The 17,770-nt window shown below is 62.8% G+C and overlaps 1 protein-coding gene across 6 annotated transcripts in view; it reads right to left on the reverse strand.

Moving 5' to 3' along the window:
• The window catches only part of CTNND1 (catenin delta 1), a 31,381-nt gene extending 18,720 nt beyond the window's left edge, over positions 1-12,661 (reverse strand). For 4 of the 6 annotated variants that reach the window (XM_050896812.1, XM_050896814.1, XM_050896813.1 and 1 more), the window contains exon 1: positions 12,602-12,661. The gene's annotated coding sequence lies outside the window, so the exon portion shown is untranslated. Of the gene's footprint in view, positions 1-10,846; positions 10,984-12,601 lie in introns of all 6 variants that reach the window. The other 2 variants (XM_050896811.1, XM_050896815.1) reach the window with 2 other exon arrangements.
• Positions 12,662-17,770: the final 5,109 nt, after the last annotated feature.

The following is a 17,770-nucleotide window of genomic DNA, read 5'->3' on the forward strand; positions in this document are numbered from 1 at the left end:
ACCCCAAAGAGCCACTCAGCCTTACACCCTCCCAGCTGTGGAGAACCTGCCCCAAATCCCTCCTGCGGTGGCTCACACACCAGCATTTCAGGGACAGGGGCTTCCTGGGCACAGCACAGCCCCCCGCCGCCTCCTGATGCCAGCTCGGGGCACTGGTCATCTTCAAAGCAAGACAGGGAGGGGAGGGCAGAGGAGAGCCTCAGCTACACAGCCTGATCGCGCCAGCCAGCAAGCTGCTTGTGACAGCTCGAAGCCAAGTACGCAGGATCCCGCAAGGGTGAAATTTCAGGGATCGCTTTGCACCCATTCCCCCCTCCTCCTCCCCAGCCTCTGAAGATATAACTACAGAGCATTTTTCCAAAGCCAGACCCTGACCATCTTTGAGGACGGCTGCATGAAAGCCTTTTCATCATAAGAGAGGCACTTGCTGACACACCCGTTACTTAAAAACCCCAGCAAGCCAAAAATATTTCGGCTGGCTTGGTTCAGGGCAAAACAAAAAGCCTAAAGACAAAACACACCCCAGAGCAGCTTCTGCCCCAGGGCAGAAGCAGCACCAGAGCACTTCCCCTGTGGCTATCAGTAAGAGAGGACCCCCAGGGACCAACGCAGCTACCCAGAAAGCTTTACATCCAAATCCCTCTGGCCTTATCTCCCAACTTCCCGGCACCAGCACAACCCTGTGCTGCGCCCAGAGGTCCTAAAGCCAGAGCAGGTCCACCAGAGAGACATCCAACGCGCGGTGCCTCCGGAGAAGAGCCCCCTTGCTGGCAGGGAGGCAGCCACGAGCCAATTTGCACGCACAGAACTTCCCTCTGCAGGTACCCACCGTAACCTTCCTGGTTGGACTAAAGGCTTGGTAGTAGCCAGAAAGGCACCCCAAACCCTGACCAAGCCCTCCAGAGCTCTTCCACTGGGGGCTGCTTTGACATAGCACGTTTTTCCAAAACCCCTTGCCCGCGCTTCTCAAGGGGACTGCCTTCCCCCAGAACAAATCCTTTGCCTGGAAAAAATAATTTCCAGGGCCAAACCACAGCCATACCCACCTAGAGTTCACCTGCACCCTCATCTGCCGGAGGATGGAGTTCAAGCCTTGAAGGTTCCCCACCAGGAGTGCTTCCCTGTCAGCCACAGAAAGATTAACCCCAGGGCCCAGACCGAGCTGGCAGATGGGGAATTGTACACCACAGGCCAGGGAGAACGGACAAGATCCGGCAGATAAGACACAGGCAGGAGGCTTGACAGGCAGCACCCGCTGCAGCGCAGGGGATCTCCAGCACACAGCCCTCTGCTTGGGTCTTTCAAAGGACCTGCTCTAGCCCTGCTCTGCACCCCCGGTCCCCAGAGAGCTATCACCCAATGGTCCTGGGATCCCTGGAGCTAAGGCCACTCCCTCAGCATGGAGGATTTTGAGCAAAGTTCAACCCAAGCACCTACAAAGCCAGAAATCACCTCCGCCCCATCAGCCCTGCCCAGCTCCCCACTAAGAGACACACCAGGCGCTCACTCCCAACAGCCCTCTGCCACTGGGGGGGGGACGACGGGGGGACAGGACACGACACGACACGGACACACGACATGGACAGGACACGGACGACAGAGTCACATCGGCTCTGACTGCCAAGTCCTGGCCCTCCTTGCAGCTTTACTGCTTGCTTGTGTCCCCCGGGCACCCGTTAAACAAGTGGCAAGGTTTGTCACCGCAGCCGGACACCCCTCGCAGTCCCCCCACTGCTATGAGGCATGAGCAAAGCAGCCCTTCTCCTCCGGCTCGTCACCACCGGCCGTGATCAGCGCCAGGAAGGACCCAGCCCCTCACCCGGGCTGGCTGAGCCCCTGCGGGGGGGGGGACACCAGGAGCTGCAGGCTCCCAGGCCAGACCCACCCGCCAGGCTGACAAGACAGGAACTTGCTCCTGCTCCACCACAGTCCCCAGCACTGACCAGACAAGAAAAATGGCAACATCGCTCAAATAATTTGTTTTGCCCTATCAATTTGAGGGACTCTGAGGAGAGCCAGCTGGCTGCCTGCCCTTCGAAAGCGAACATCAACAGCTCTCAGCACCAGACCTCCCCCCCGTCCTCGAGAGAAAGAAAGCAACAAATTCTCCTGGTTCCAGTTGCCTATCACGATGCACTCAGGAAAAAACAGACCCCATCAATAATTTAGGCCTGCAATTGTCCGAGCACTTGCAGTGCATTACGCTTGCTTGCTCTGCACAGGTTCACAGCCCTGCTAATTCACCACAGGCTTCTGGTCAGTCTCAATTAGCTAAAAAATAAATGAACCAGCATCTTTGGCATCTTTCCACCCCCTTGAGCACAGGGTCCAGGCTCACACATCAGTCCTTAGACCTCAGCCTGCCCGAGGCAGCAAGCACTAACGCTAGCCAAGGTGCAGCAAGCTGGCAGGGTATCGGGCAGAGAGCCCACGGGCCCAAGCTCATCCCCATCTCATCTGCTTCTGCGTTCAGTTCAGGAAAGCACAACAGCCCTCAGGCCACAGGGGAAGCAGGACAGTTGATGGTGGGCAGCAGCTCCCACGTCCCTGCATGGGCGATGGAGAGTTTTGGCCACGGCTGCTTCTCTCCCGCCACCCCAGAGGCGGGAACGTGCCCACACCCCGCGCTGCCAGCTCCCACCGCAGACCGGCGCACCAGGGAGGGACCCACCTGCCTGGGCAGATGCGTCCTCGCCTCCAGGTTGTGCAAGCCACCTTGCTCACGCTCCCCGGCCCGCTCTGCCCAAGCCCTGCCAGACCCCACTCTAGAGGGGAGGCTCTCCCACCTCCCGCCGAGGGCTGCAGCTGCCTTCTCAGCCCCCGGCCCCAGCGGGAAGGGCTCTCCCCCAAGGCAGGGTACAGAGCGCAGGCACAGCGGACTTTGGACGGGCTGGCGGGCGGCCAGCCGGCCCTCCCCAGGCAGGAAAGGGCTGCTCCCGCAGGCAGGTCAGACACCGCCTTGGGCGCCTACCTGCCCCGGCCCGGCCCCACCTTTCTCGGGGGGGAGCCGTGCCCAAGGCGCCCAGCCCCGGCAAGAGCCGGGCAAGTGAACCGCCAGGAGCGGCCGCCTCGGGCGGCAGTGCGAAGGGAGCGGGAAGGGAGCCGCTCGCCTCCGCCCGTCGTGCCCAACTGGTTGGACCGGCAGCGGGATCGCCACCCGGTCTACCTTGCCTGCCGCCCCCAGCGCCAGGGACGAAGGCCACGTAGCCGCGTTGGGAAAGCCTCCCTCCCGAGAGGGGAGTTACCTGTGGAGATGCAAGCCGGGACGCGGCACGGCACCTTATAAGGGAGCGGGCCAGCAGCCAGGGCAGGACGATAAGGATAAGGAGGGAGCGATAAGGGGCAGGGTGGGGCCGCGCTGCCGGCGGGAGCGGAGGAAGCAGGCGTGTGTGTCGCTCCCCCCCAGCAAGGGCAGGGGGCCCAAGAAGGCACGATACCGATCGAGTCTGAAGGACGCGTCTGGACACAGCTGGGGATTGTGAAACATGGTGGGCGATCCCCTGGGGAAGGGATCTGTCCCTGGCCCGGCTGAGGTCACCAGATCGGTGCCGTTCACCGCCCCAGCGGGATGAAGAGAGGCAGGCAGCCGAGCAGGGCCAGCGGGAGAAAGGAGCAGCGTGGGGTCGGCCACAGAGAGCAAGGCTTGTTCTGCTGGTATGCCAGCAATCTGGCTGCGGGGCAGCTGTCCTCCCGGGCACGCAAGGGGGGCCGCTGGCCCCTCTCCTGAGCACAGCCAGGACACAGCACGGGAGAAGCTCCTTCCCTCCCGGCTGGGCCGGAGAGAGACCTCCAGGCGGGCCGGGAGAGCTGCCGACCCTCTGCACCGACCGGGGAAGCGCCGGCTGCTCCACCAACTGGAGGGAGCCGCCGGCACCACGGCGAGTGGAAGGGAGACTGAGCTTCCCTCAGCACTTTCAGAGGAGAGGACAAGCATCCCTCCCAGCAGGAAGGCAGCCAAGCCGCTGGGCTCCAGGCAGAGACACCATCCACCCGCAATCCCCGAGCGGGACAGCCACGGGGCCAGAGCCTTCCTGCCAGCAACATCCCGCTGCATCCAGCTGCCCTAGGATGGCCCAACAGCCCCGCTCCTGCTGCGTGGATCGCCCCCCTACCCTGGGGACAGCAGCAAGGCAAGGGTCCCTGCCACCCCTCCGCACCAAGCGGGCACCAGCCCCACAGTTCGCACACCCAGCCCCCAGGCCCAGGAGATTCACATGTTGGGAACCCTTCAGCAGCACAAAGGCGGCTCTCTCTTCTCTGTGGGAATTTGCAGCTGAGCGCTCGGCGGGGACAAAGGGATTTCACAGGCACATCCCCGGCCGGCCAGCCTCCCTCCCCCCGGCGTTCCCGCTTCCTGTCACAGTAGCACCAGACCTCAGGGGCGCAGCAGCAAACAAACACCCAGCGCCGGATTCTGGGAATGGGGCCAGAGCATTCCCGGGGCAGGCCGCGCTCCGGCAGCCAGCAGGCTCCTGCTTCACCCAGGCGGCTCCTAGGCCCCGCGGGGGGGAAGGGAGCAGCCCCCCCAGCTCCGCCACATCTCACCCATGAGATGTCCCCATGCCTGCAGGGCTTGCCTGGAACCCTGGCGTTGTGCTGAAGGTCAGTGCTGCCCCCCAGGCTCCAGCCACGCCAGCGTCCCTGCCCGTCACCCATCTCTCCCCCCACCCACCGCCAGGCTGAACTTTCCCATTCAGCTGCCTCTCTCCTGCAGCGAAAATAAACACCAGCCCGGCTCTGCCGAGATAAGGGCTGTGCTAGCAGAGCACAGGGAGCAAAGTCCCCCTCAATTAAATCCAAGGCTGCAGCACCACAGGACCTGCCCCCCCCCCCCCCAAGCCCAAGTGGAGGGATGAGGGCATGGCAGATGGGGTGAAGCTGCTCCGGCACCCTGTCCCAGGGGCAGATTCAGCTCCTCAAGGTCTCACATCTGCTGCTGGCTGCCCCCAAGCAGAGAGGCCACAGCTCAGTGGCCAGCATTCCCAGTAAGGGAATCCTCCCTCCATCAGAGGCCATGGGTGCAAGCATCCGCAGCTAGCTGCTGCCCCTGAACAGCCCCTGCCAGCAGAGCCTGGGATGCAGAGTGGCGAGACGACTCTGTGACAGCCCTGCACCCGGACACACGGATTTCGGCCCCCTTCCCCAGCACAGAGCCCTCGCCACAGCCCTGCATCCCTCTTCCCAGGGGAGCCACTTGAGATCATTTCCTCTCCCAACACCTGCAGCCAGGCTGGGCCCCAGGGCCCAGCCCTGACTCAGCTCCAGTTACTCTGCTCCAACCAGTGCACAAAGGCACAGGGGACTGGAAGCATAGGGGGAACCACACCACTAGCAGTATGGGAACCGCACCACTGGGCTCGTCCGGAGAGCATCCAGCCCAGGAGGCCAGCGGGTGTATCCACCTTCCCTGCAAGGAGCATTCAAGTCACCAAGGAACCATGACCAGGAATATGGAGAAGGGCAGGAGCCCAGGGCCCCCCACCCATCCCAGCAACCCCACACAGGGCCTCCCCGCCCCCTGCCCAGGGGAGACCAGGGCACCCCAGAGGCGGACAGGGTGCCCTTCCCTCTGCCAGACAAACCACAAACGTCTCCCCTCCCCGGGCTGAGCAAACAGGCAGGCAGCAAAGCAGTGCTTGGCGCAGGAGCAGCAAGGAGGGAATTGCTGAGATTAAGCCAAGCCGCCCTTGTAGGGGCGGCCCAATGGAGCCGCCCAGGAGAAGCGGGAGCCCCCTGCCCTCCCCTCACCCCGGCCAGCCCAGACTCCCCGAGCAGGTAGAGCAGCCGGCAGGCTGAGTCACAGCACGAACCACCCAGGGGCCAGCCTGAAAACCCCAGCTCCATTCAGCATGACCTCATCAGGTGCCCTGCTCTCTAATTGTATGCGTGCGTCCGTGCTCGGAGACGACTTCGAGGGCCCTGCCAAGAGGAGTAATGAAGGGGTGAAGGAAAGCCACCAGAGAAGCATCAGGCAAGAGCCAGGGACTGAATCACAGCTGGGGGGGGCGGGGGGGGGAAGGGGGCTGCTGCCCTGCCGATGGGCCGTGGCAGGGTAACGGCAAGTCCCCCACAGTGCTCCAAGCCCCCTTAGTGCCCGTAGCTGGGCAAGGTGTGCGGATGGCTGGAACGAGCCAGCGCTCACACTCAGCAGCAAGGGACAAACAAGACAGCAGGCCAGGCCATGCTCAGAGAGACAGCGGGACTTCACCCTACCCCAGCCCCCTGCCCAAATGTTTTTTGCTGGTGCCACAGCTGGCTACTGCTCCCCCAACCCGCTCGCTGAGAAGCAGCTTCCCAGGCTCCTGCGCGAGCTGAAGGGAAGGAAACCTGCCTTTCCTGGTCAGACGGGAGATGACATCGTGACTTCCCTTTCCTGTAAGCTTCTAAACACAACGTCCTGCCAAGGGCCACTCCCCGCCACCCCCGGCCCACATGCAGACACCCTGGAACCAGGCCGGGAACACCAGGCATGGGCAACACCACCAGCCCAGCCTCGGCCAGCTGCGCCAGCCAGGAGGCTGGCATGGTCCACCCAGGAGACCAGACAACTGGCCAGCTTGCGGGAAGCGTCCTGCCTCTGGTGAACACATACAAGGGCTCCTCATCCATGGTGGTATCACATTCCTGTCCAGGGCTGGGAGTATCCTACAAGCAGAGGGTGGAAGAGGCTGTTTTCCAGCCCCACAAGGACATGGCTGTGCCCACCATGCCCTAGAGATGGGCTTGTTATCTGCAGAGCTGAGGAGGCACTAACACCGTAACTCCAGCACGACATCTGCTCACGAAGACCACGAGTGAGCATGCGCTGATGCTCTCCAGCCTCCCCGAGGCTCGTTTGCTTGTCTGCACAGCTCCACTGGCCAACGGGCACACACAAACAGGGCCGCCTGACACTTTGTGGTGTTCCCAAGTCTGCCGGAGGCAGGACGGGGACGTCCCTGGGAAGCCAAGCCACAAGCCCCCCTGTCACGGCATAAGACTGCTGCCGCAGCTTTGCTCCCCAGGCCCATCCACCTGCCCTGCTCAGGGCAGCTCCTCTCGCTACCGAAGGAAGGAGAACAGAGAAGGGAAGTGGTTTTCCACCCAAGCCAGCTGCTGGAGACAGACACTGGGCAGAGATCAAGGGAGAGCAGGTTTCTCTGTTTGCCACACCAGTGTGCTCTGGAGGGGAGCTGCAGGGCCCTGGGAGCTCCCTCCTGCAGGTAAAAGCAGACAAAAAAAGAGAAGCAGAGAGGAAGGGGGGGCTACAAAGCCAGCCTGGAGCAGGCGGCCTCCCCACGTCAGAGAGGATTTCTCCCAGAAGCACCCCCAGGCTGTCCCCCTCCTCCCCCATCAGACCCTGGTTAGCACGAGGCGGGATGACATCTCTCTCCCCCCAGAGCGAGTCAGCCTGCCCACAGCCGGAGTCAGGCATGGCAAGCAGCGCTGCGTGCAGCAACACGCTCGCAAGAATGTGTTACTCCACTGGGCAAGGGGCCTGCCAGCAGCATGCAAACACGACCGGTGACCCACCCTTCCAGGTTGGAAAAACTCGTCTTTGCAGTTCGACACACTCCCTCCCACCCACTGCAGCTACCCACGCGCGCAAGCTGCCCAGCACCACCATCTCCCCTTTCCTACCGGGCCGGGAGAGGAGCTGGGAGCACCAGTGGGGAAGCAGCTGAGAGATCTGGGAGCTCTTCTCAGAAAAGACCAGCCCGAGCGCCATGCGAGACGGGGGTGAGAGGAAAATGCATCAGCTGAGGACAGCGAGACGCCTTCCTCCTCCTGGCCAGGGTGGGAATCAGTTCTCTATATTCATCTACTCTGAGGCTATCCAACTCCCACACTGGGCCACCTCATTCCTGGGAGGGAGCCCACCCCCCTCGCCCCAGGTAATCGCTCTCCTACCCAGGAGGTGCTTCTGCAACTGCAAAAGCTGCGTGACACGAGAGGGGAGAGCAACTCAAGGAGGTGCTTCTGCAGCTGCAAAAGCCTCATGAGGCCAGAGGGGAGAGCAAGCAACTCCTCTTGCCGCCTGCTCCCCCCCACGTCCCGGCTGCCTTCCACCCCCGGCATGGCACAGGCAGCCCTCCTCCACACTGCCAGCTCTCAAGGAAGCAGCAGAGGCAGGTAAGGCTCACGCTGCTCCCAGGTTCCTTGCACCCACGAGGGGCCGGCAGCAGGAAGCCGGTGAACTTTGAGCAGCGTTCGCTGTAATTGGGGCCAACGCCCAGAGGAACAGGAGCAGTCGGGGCTGGGATGGAGGCACAGGAACAGCTCCTGCCCTCGCACGCGTGAGCCCAGCACGCTGCTGCCACCCAAGCCAGCCCACCCAGGGCTGGTCCAGAAGGGGATGCCCTCGTACCAGCCCTGGAGCTGCACATGTTTAAAAAGCGTTCCCAGGACTGTACCACCACCCCGGCCAGGATGTAGGAGAGCTGTTCCCAGGGCTCACCTCCCTACCCCGACTTGCCCATACCCTGCCCTGCTTGTGCCGGAAAGCCAGTTGCTCCTGGCCTGGAGAAGCACCCTACCAAGACTGTTTTGCTAAGCGTTGCAGCCAGTCGGGATGGCTCAATGCCTGTATGCCTACCGACATCCCAGCAGCACCTCTACAGCCCCAGAGCCACCCCCACCTTCTGCCACACCAAAAGGCCAGGGCTGTGGTTTCACAAAAGAAATCCTGCTCTCCCATCAGCACAAACATCTGGGCAATGAACTGTTAAAACCGAACATATGGGTTAAGCGCTCAGCCTGGATCAGGTCCCCAGGCCCACGATGGCACAAGCATTTTTGTGGTGGGTAAGAGCTCTGCAGCACAAAGTCACTGTGGACCTGCAGCACAAGGCTAGGGACACGGGGATAAGCTCCCGGGCGTCCACTGCTCCTCTGTCACTGCCCCCTTGCAGGGAAGCTCATCTCCCTGAAGGCAGAGGACGCTGGCGTGGAGGCTGCCTGCAGGGCAGCAGAGACTGTTCATTCCCACCTCAGTCCAAGGCCCCTGCACACCGGGCATCCCACTGCCAATCTCCGACCTACAGCTGCTCGCGGCTGGAAAAAGCAGATGAAAGCAGAGGTGACGGGCACCCTGGTTAAGGGTTCACCCATCCTGGCACCACGCCTGGCAGCTTGTGCTCCTTAGTCACCGGTTTGCCCCCACACCCAGCAGCCACCTCAGCTCACCCCCCCTCCACACCATGCGGTTTTCATATGGGCCACAACAAGGAAGCAGTATCCCTTGTGGGGAAAACTCTTGCTTCCTCCACAGGGAAACAGGGACAGGGAGCAGTACGGCAGGAGGATCACACGGCACCCACCACCACCCCGAAGCCCACTCAACAGGCTGAGGTCACACGGGAACACGACAGAGCAAATTAATCCACAGGTCAGCCCCTGCGTGCAGCAGTCACTGGACAGGGCAAGCACAGCGACAGGCACGCCTGTGCTGAACCAGCGGCAGCAGCAGGCAACGCAACACCAGCAGCCTTCCTGGGTGGGAAGGAAGGCGGATTAGCAACAAGCACAAGACAGGCAGGAGCCGGATGGACTCATCGGCCTGCTGCTGGGAGTTTCCAGTACAAGAACTGGCTCTAAGAAGCAGTTTCCCCCGCCCAAGCAGCCTCCCTCAGATGGTAAGAAGCAAAGAGAAGGTTGTGGCCACCTTGGGGAACTCGAGGACTTTGGTCGAGAGCCCGTAAATCCAGCCCCTTTCCAACAGCCTCGCGCTGAGACGCATTCCTGCACTCCGTGCCAGAGGACAACCTCCTCCGCCGGCCAAGCCCTGTGTCACACACGGAGGAGCCGCCTGAATCACCCAACAGGTTTGGGTTTTGTCACCGCATCCAGGCAACACCTCTTGCCTTTTATGGACCCAAACCAGCTCCATGGTTCTGCTTCTCACTGTCAGCGAGGCAGGGATGGGTGAAAACAACCATGCTGCAGAGACCTGGTTTTTTAGAGCCAGGAAGAGAGCTCTGTACTTCCCTGGAGACAGTACCACTGCGGTCTTGGGAAAGGGCTCTGTCCTTGCCAGCAGTAAATGAGACAGTTATGAGAGGTTCTTGGGAAGAGAAACCAAGAGATTTAACCCAGCACTCTCCCCTAAGGTCACAGACACTGGTAAGCTATTTTGAGAAGCCAACAGCCTTCCAGGCATGGTCCAAGCTATGCTATTATTTTCTGGGTGTCCTAAAGCCACCTCCAGCGCAGATACAATGGACCAAGGTCTTATCTCCATGCCAGAGGCTGGAGGAGGGAAGAAACGAGAGGCAATCCAGGGACAGAGACGACGGCTGCGCGGTCTGGGCTGGACCATTTATCTGACTCCCAGCCCATCTTTAGGGAAGGGATGGCCTCAAGGGTTCCTCAACCACAAAGATCGGAGCCTGACCTCCGAGTCGGAAGGGAGGAGGCTCACCCCTCTGCGGCAGCCCAGGCAAGCCCAGCACGCTCCACTAAGCGAGCGCTTTCATCCTCCCACCCCTTCCAGGAAGGCTCCGCGCAAGATTCCAGCAAATGCTGCGAATCGCGAAGGACAGTCGTTTGCATGCAACAGAGTCCCGGCCAAGTTCAGTCAAGTGGAAGGAGAACAGCTTTTTAGAAACTGCCCTTTTTTTTTTTTTCTTTAAAGTGCACGAGTAAACACCGACAGGTAAGAGAACCTGCCTCAAGAAAGTGCTGGGAGCAGGATGGAGCAGGCAAGGTAACCGTGGGGAAGACTAACGACTCCCCTGCTCAGGCTCCTCCCAACACACGGCTTCCCGCGGACCCGGGGGATGCTGCCCAACTCCTCCGGCAGGAGCCCCAGCAGGGCATCAGACACAGGAGCCTGCGAGTTGCCAGCCAGCCGCCCACCCCACCTCACCTCACCACATCCAGGAGAGCTTCTCAGAGGAGGAAGAGCAAGGCACACAAACGGAAGCTTCAAACACAAGCTGCGACCACTGACTACGGGACTCCCAGCGCGCCTGGGTCCTGGAGGTGCTGAGCTTTCCCTGCTCCCTGCAAAGCCAACGACAAGCCTGTTCTCAGTTGCACACCAAGAACTGAGCAGCCGAGTCCAAAAGCATCTGCACAGCGCAGGGGGGACATCAGGTGGAACTGCAGGCAGCTGTAGTTAGACACCACCACAACGCTCCGCACGCCCAGACGCTCCCCTCCGGCTCACCGGCAGCTGGGCAGAAGCCTGCGCAAGGCTGGGTGCCCCAGCCCTGGGGCAGGCGCCTTCAGCCCTGCCACGGGTTCCCCGCTGGGGGAAGGACAGCCCAGGCCTCCCAGATAACGCCCTGTTACCCCCATTGTCACCGGCTCCCTGGAAGAGCCTGGGCACCGAGCCCTTGCTGGAGAGGGAGGCACCTCCAGGAGGTCCACCCCTCTCCCCAACAATCAGAGGAAGCTTTGTTGTCCAGGCTCCCTCATTCAAAGCCCAGGGGCATAACGGAGGTGCCCTGCTTCCCTTCTGCGAGGCAGGCCAGCCCGCCCGTGCCCTGCAGACGCCAGAAGCCCTCATGACAGAGGGCCACCCAAACTTTCACGCATTTACCCCAAGCCAAGTCTCCTCTCTGCAACGCTCTGAGGAGGAACAGGCGGGCCCACGCTGCAGGAGAAGGCAGCGCCGCAGAAGGTCACCGACTCCTTGCACAAAAGGCGCTGGGCAGCGGGGGGAGGCAGCTGAGCTGTTGCTACATGACAGTGCGGCCAACGGGAGCTGAAGAAAAAGCAGCCGGCTGAGCCCAGACCCCCGGGGCCTGACTGCAGCAGGGTCGTGCCTCCCCTGGAAGCGTTCTGGTGTCACTTGTTAGCTGTGACTCCGGCGGCCGGGTCTGTTGGGCTGTTCTGAAGCTCAGAGCTGTTCCACTAAGGGGACCTGCCGCGGGAGGGGGGGGGAGCTGCCCGCTCCACCCGCACACTTGACCCTCCCCGGGCACACCAGCCCCTTCCCCGCCAGAACAAAGGCGCAGGCAAAGCAGATACCGGGGGATAAGCCCATCCTCAGCCGGGCAGAGGCGAACCCGGGCGGCCGGGACGGAGCTGCCCCGGCCCGCCCCACGGCTGCCGCCGGCAGGCAGAGCCGGAGACCCGGGCCGGGCCCCGGCAGAGACCCCGCGGAGGGGGCCGAGCGCCGGCCCCCCGCACAAAGGGGGCGAGGGAAGCGGGGGGGGCCCTGCCGATGCCGGCCGCGGGAAGCTGGCACACGGGCTGCCTTTGTTCCGGGCAGGGAGAGCGGCGGAGGCGGCGGGCCGGCACCGGGCGGGGAGCGGGGCGGCCGCCCGGCCCAGCCGCCTTTGTGTCGCTCCCCGCGGGCTCCTGGCGGGCCGGGCCCCGCCAGCGCCCCCGCCAGGGCCGGGCACCGCCACCCCGGCCGGTCCCGCGGGGCGCGGCCCCGCCTGGCACCCGGCTCCCGGGCAGCGAAGGGCACTCCGGGGGCCCGGCACCAGCCGGCCCCGGCAGGAGAGCGCGGCCGGGCCCCGGCCCCACCGGGAGAGCCGCGGGGAGGGCGAGGGCCGGCCCGCCCCCCCTCCCGCCGCGGGGGCGTGCGGCGCCCGGCAGGCGCCGGCCCGCACCGGCTCCCCTCCCCCTCCCCCGGGCAGGCGGCGGGGACGCCGACAGCGGGACTCACCGTGGCCGGGCTCCTCGGCGGCGGGCGCGGGGGGGGGGGCGGTCCCGCCCCGCGGCGGCGGCGGCACGGCCGCCCGGCCCGCTCCGCGGGGACCCGCCGCGGCGGCGAGGCGAGAGGCGAGGCGAGGCGCCCGGTAAGGGGCGGCGGCTGCGGGCGGCGGCGCGGGCCCCCGCCGGGGTGAGCTGCGCCGGGCCGGGCCGGGAGCGGAGCGGAGCGGTCCGGGAGGGTCGGGCCGGGCCTGGCCGCGCCGTGCGCCCCGCGCCGCTCCCGCACCTAAAATGGAAGTTGCTCCGGCGGGGCGGGGGCGGAGCGGGGCGGTGGGCGGGGCGGGGCGGGGCGGGGGCTCCGCCCCCTGGCGTCAGCGCGCCCCCCGCCAATGGCGGGCGGAGCTCAGCGGCGGCCGGACCGGCCAATAGCGCCCGCCGCTGCGGGGGGGCGGCCCGGTGGGGTCTGTCCCCCGTGGGGTCTGTTCGGGGAGGGGTCTGTCCCCCGTGGGGACTGTCACCCGTGGGGTGTGTCCCGGGAGGGGTCTGTCTCCCGTGGGGTCTGATCCGCGAGGGGTCTGTGCTGGGAGGGGTCTGTTTCCCGTGGGGTCTGTTGCCAGTGGGGTCTGTCCCGGGAGGGGTCTGTCACCCGTGAGTTCTGTCCCCCGTGGGGTCTGTCCCGGGTGGGGTCTGTCCACGTGGGTGCTCGTTCCCCAGGCAGGGGTCTGCCCTCAGGCGGGATCCACCTCCAGGGAGAGGATCTGCCCCGGGGGGATGAGTCGCTCCCCAGGGTGCGGGGTCTGCTGCTGGGGGTGGGGGGCTCTCGGGGGGACAGCACAGCCCCTCGCAGCCCCTCCGGAGCAGAGCCCCCTCCCCGGCCTGTCCCGCCAGAGCGGGGGCAGACGTGTGACCCCGTCCCGGGTGGAATTTGCCCAGAAGCAGGGCTCTGCGGGGGGACGGGCTGCAGACCCAGCCGGGGGGGTCACCCTCGCCCCTCTGGCTCCAGGGAGCCGGTGCGGGTCGGAGCCCAGCTGATGCCCGTCCTGGGGCAGCACCACGAGCCCTCCAGCCGGCCGGTGAAGCCGGGAGCTCACCCCGGGTGGATTCTGTCCCCAGGTATGTCGGTGGGCTCCTTCGCCTGAGACCGCAGGTGCGGGGACACAGTGGTGGCCGGGGACAAACGTGCCGCCAGGCAGTCTAGCTGGGGCGGACCTGAAGGCCCCGTTGAGGGGAGCGTGGCCGATTTTGGGAGGCCCCTCGCGTGGCCAAGGCTGCGTGGACAGCGTAAGGACTGCAAACGCAGGGGAGGGCTGGCGTGAGCCGTGTGAAAGCACAGATAAGATAAGCTGCGGTGGGGAAGGCGTGGGGGCTCGGCGCGGCGCTGCGTTAACGGTGCCTTTCACGGCAGACACGGAAAGGAACGCCAGCGCAACCCGGCCGAAGCAATCCTGCTCTGCCCGACTTCCCCGGCACCGAATCCAGTGGTGCTGCCGTCCCTGCTGGCGCGCAGAAATAGTAGAAGGGGACCTGGGGGGTTACAGAGACACGGGGCAGGAAATTTAAACGTGAGGTTTAATAATTGCAACTCATCCAGCTGGAGAAACGTAACTCCAGCGTGAGTAGCACTCTGCGAGGGAGCAGCGTCACGTCCCCGGGCCTGCCGCTGCCGCTCCACGGCTGCGGGAGCGGAGCCGAGCTCGGGCACGATGCCGCTGCCAGCACTCTTGCACCTGCACCTTGGCGGTGGAGGCTTTCCCCTGCCCGAGGGGCCGAGGAAGTGATGCGGGGCCTGCCCCTTCCCGCGCTCTGTGCCGCTCGCCGGGGAGAAGTCCGGATCCAGGCCTCCCGAAGGCGACAGTTTTCTGCCTCGACTCTGGCCCGGGGCTGGCAGGATTCAGGCGCAGGGGAAAATCCTGCCTGCTCCTGATTGCCAAACCATTAGTAAGATAATGACAAGAGGAAAAGAGTTGAGGAAGGGTTTGGGTGGGGACAGGTGATTCTTGGGGTAAATATGCATTGCTCGGTGAGGCGCGGAGGAGGTGGGGGAGACGCGATAGCAGCCTGCGAATGTTTGAAGAAGATAATCCCCCAGCCGGGGGTGGGGTTTGCTAAGGGTGGCGCAAAAAGGTATAATGAAGAGAAATGGGATTCAGTGCCTGTGAAGGGCCCATTTAGGGAGATTATCGGGGCGTGGGACCCCCAAACCCTCCCTCATGTTTGATTTGTAAAATAGGTCATCCAACCTGCTGGCTGTAAAGAGCAGGGAGAGCTGACCTCCGGCCCTCCCAGGGAGGAGGGAGGTTTCTCCATCCCACAGCAGGGACCTGAGACCTTCTCCCCGCAGCCCTTCATCCTCGTTGTCACCCAAAATGAGCAAGTCGGGGCCCTGTGCCTCTCGGCCCTGTGCCTTGAGTGAGAACTGCTCCCAGATCGCAAATAATCCTCGCTGCCCTCCCCTCCTCTTCGCCCACACAAGGAGGAAGGTGGGTGCGTCCCTTGAGTCTTGGGGACAAGGAGGGAGAAGAGGTGCTCTTGCAATTCGTTCTGGGAAGAAGAGTCCCTGCCTGCCTGTCCCAGGGATTTCCGACACTTCTGAAGGGACAGCTCTCCCTCAGGGAAAAAGCATCAGGGACACCTTGCTCCTCCATCCCAGCACCCGCTGCCACCACACGTCCTTAAGGGCCCCCGCCCGGGTTGTTTGGACAACAGGCTGTCGGTGGGGCGCACGCGTGGGCCCGGCGTGCTCGCACAAACCCTCTGCCCTTGGCAAAGCAGGGCTGAAACCAGCACGAAACCTCAGGCGCTGGCATGGGGGAATCACCAGGTGGAGCTGTGCCACATCAGCTCCCAAATTATTTCAGTCCACAAGTGGATTCCAAGCGTGGCCTCCGGTGCCCCTCCTTACCCTCCCCGAATTACCTGGTCCCCCCGCCCCGCCCTGAGGAAGGTGGGTGGCCAAGAGCAGGGCGCACAAGTCGTGCTGAGGCTTCACCTGGGCGTAGAAGCGTGGGAGATGCAGGCAGCATGCCCCGACGCGTGGCGGGGGAGAGCGCACGGCAGATGGCTGCCCCTGACACAGACAACACGTAAGTGGCCGCCGGTGCAGAAAGCCCAGGGCAGCCTTCTGCTGCGCCTGGTACGCGGCCGCATCGTTGCTATTTTTGATCAGCCCAGAAATTTAACAGCCTTTAGAGTCTTTAGTTTCTTCGAAGATTAAACGCGCTGTTGCGAACACGGCTGTGCTGGCTCCGAGCTGGAGCTGGAGTCAGATCTCTTTGAAGCCGGGCGAGTGCCTCTCGTCCCAAGGGCTGCAGGATGGAGCTGGACAGGGTCTATCGGCGCATTGTCAGCTCGAACTCCTGATTCAGCCGTGCCCCGGCAGCTGCCAGAACACCCAGTAATGCATGCTTACTTGTGAAGGCAGGCTGAACCCTGATCTTCTGGCTTCGGCTCAGCCAGCAGCAGATCATGCTCTTGTTTGAATATAACTACTGTGGCAGAGGAGTCCGTCCCACTGCTTCCTGGGAAGAAGAGGAGATGTGTTACTGGCATGGGAGAATTTGCCCTCTTTTACAGTAATTACGTGTAATAACATCTTGCACATCCCCTTTCATCCTATAGCGCTGCTGATGCCTTATCCAGATGAGACGCCCAGAAAATGCAGCTACCACCGGAACAGAGCAAGACAACTTGTTTACAAGACAGACCAGTGCTCCTCGGCGGTGGAGGGCAGGAGGAAGGGGAGGCTGCCGTCTCCGGGCCCAGCGCAGGCGGTTCAGAGAGATGGCCTGCATTGTTCTAAATCAGGATAACGAGGCACTTCCGCAGCCCCTTTCCTATGGGAATCCCGACAGGTTGTTGTCTTCCCCCTGCACGAGGGGAAGTGTGGCACCAGGGGGGTGAAACGACTCATCTGTCGGACGCCAGCGTCAAAGGCGAGGAGGGAAGCTGGGGCTGCCGGAGCTTTTCAGCCCTCATTTGAAGACACCAGGCAATAAAGGAGTCCACAGCCCACCGTGACACCTTCCCGGAGCAGCATCTGGCAGCTCCACGTGCATGGCATGGAGTCAGAGGAAAGCAGGGTACCTGCCTCCCGCCTGCCTCCTGCTGTGCCCGGATCTCCCGTGCCTGCAAACCGGCCTGCTATTAACCTTTGATGTCTGACCTGGCCGCATCCCATCGCGCTCCTGGACCCCCAAATTCCTGTTACGTCTTTTGCTCAAATGTGCAAATGACTGAAGCGTGCACAGAAATCTCCTTCCCTCCCAGCCCCGCAATGATCTATCGCTACTCACAGTCTCTTCTTCTTCCTCTCTCCACCTCCAGCTCTTTTCCCAGCCATGGATCCTTCCCTTCTGTGGCTGCTGCAGCAAAGTACGAGGTGCCTCCCAAGAACGGGGAAACAGAGGCAGCTCCTGCACTGCAGTGTAGCAAAAAAAGGAAAAGGGGACATTGCTGCAAAACAATCGCGGCTGTAAGTGAGACCCAAGACGAGAATTCCCTTTCTCTTAAAGAAACCAGCTCAGAATCTGCAGATGTGAGGGCTTAGGAGACACTGGGAAGACATGACTTGTCCTGTGGGGAGGCCTCGCTTCCTATCAACTGCAGAGGGAGCCTGGATAACCAGCGCACGTTTAGGCTACCTCCAGACTGAGCCACCTTCCCTTCCCCTCCCCAGTGAATCCCACCAGGAGATAAACCCCGCTTGACATTCCCCATCCACTGAGTCACCCAGCGCTGTGCCCAGCCACCCGCCAAGGCCGGGCCACTGAGTACCCAGGGCTGTGCCTCAGGTAACCAGCTTCTGAACACCTGCAGGTGGACAGAAAGATTCACGGTCTTACACGTTGTGCTGGCGTGGCGGCGAGAGCTACAGTCGCGTATTTTTAGCCAGCAAATTCTGGCAGCAAATACGGACATTGGTGTTTAAAGAGAGAGGTCAATGGGACAAAAGGGTGTCGGTGCTTTTTCCAGTGTAGACTATTTGGCTTTGGGTACTAGTAAAAGCTACTCTCGTAAGAGGCCTCTTTTGTGTATCTGCAATGGGAGTGTTTGCTGGTATTGCCAGATCATGTATCAGTAAATTTTAAGGGCAGACAAGGCTATCGGCGAGGAGGGAGAGGCAGCGCTGCAGCTGCTGGGGGTGCAGCGGGCGAGCGGGCTTTGCGTGACAGGGATTAGTGCT

This window comes from Gymnogyps californianus, chromosome 5 (assembly GCF_018139145.2).
Source record: "Gymnogyps californianus isolate 813 chromosome 5, ASM1813914v2, whole genome shotgun sequence".
Classification (NCBI taxonomy): domain Eukaryota; kingdom Metazoa; phylum Chordata; class Aves; order Accipitriformes; family Cathartidae; genus Gymnogyps; species Gymnogyps californianus.